The sequence below is a fragment of the Myotis davidii genome, unplaced genomic scaffold (assembly GCF_000327345.1).
Source record: "Myotis davidii unplaced genomic scaffold, ASM32734v1 scaffold343, whole genome shotgun sequence".
Taxonomy (NCBI): Eukaryota; Metazoa; Chordata; class Mammalia; order Chiroptera; family Vespertilionidae; genus Myotis; species Myotis davidii.
The window spans coordinates 1,734,739-1,735,291 of NW_006293809.1; the positions used below are offsets into that span (position 1 = coordinate 1,734,739).

General features: G+C 46.8%; 1 protein-coding gene across 1 annotated transcript in view; it reads right to left on the minus strand.

Annotated features, from left to right (window-relative positions):
• Positions 1-553, minus strand: part of PFDN4 (prefoldin subunit 4) — a 20,578-nt gene that overhangs the window by 13,215 nt on the left and 6,810 nt on the right. The window lies entirely within an intron of this gene.

Consider the following 553-nt stretch of genomic DNA (forward strand, 5'->3'; position numbering starts at 1 on the left):
CTCAGGTCCGGAGGTGCCCAGACCCCAGCAGTGAGCAGGCCTGCAAGGTCATTCAATGTCGCCCCTGGAGGTTTGCTTCTAGTGCAGACAACCAACCCTCACTAAGGGCCTGTGCACATCCCAACCCCCTCACCAAATCCTGCTGCCGCTGCCCCTAGCTCAGGGAGTTATGTTGTTTGACACAAAGAGCCCTAACAAGATGTTATTTTTAGGGGGAAAAGTTATTTCTTTTAGAATAGCTTTTTTTTTAGAGAAAGTAATTCAGCCAAGACAACCAGGAAATTCTATCTGCAGAGGTGAAATTCTATCTGAACAAAAAAATCATCCTTACTACATTGCCACCTCACACACCATTACCACTATGGATGGAGCGTATTTTCAACGCTTTCATTTTATAAATCACATACTCAAGTCACCTGGAGGCTGCATCGCGGTCAAATTGACACTGAGCTTAATGAAGACATGTAGGCTGAAGGTGTATCAAAATCACAATGAAGCCACAACACTCCCAAAACAGCCCGGCCCCACCAGAGGGGAATCAGCCAGCAGGGAG